This window comes from Myotis davidii, unplaced genomic scaffold (assembly GCF_000327345.1).
Source record: "Myotis davidii unplaced genomic scaffold, ASM32734v1 scaffold32, whole genome shotgun sequence".
NCBI lineage: Eukaryota > Metazoa > Chordata > Mammalia > Chiroptera > Vespertilionidae > Myotis > Myotis davidii.
In genome coordinates, this window is record NW_006286587.1 from 1133050 (window position 1) to 1133255 (window position 206).

Consider the following 206-nt stretch of genomic DNA (forward strand, 5'->3'; position numbering starts at 1 on the left):
TCGCCTTGGCGCTGCTTTGGCCCCAAAAAGGGTTCCAGCAGGGGAGCCACATCTACCAGCCTCCCTCCATTTACAGGTGCCTCCGATTCTCTGTGAATCACTCCGCATCCCCCCCCCCGCAGGGGGTCTCCCAGGCTGCAGCGGGCGGGCGCTGCCCACCACTCTACCCCCTGCACAGACCCCCTCCCCATTACTCACGCTTAACT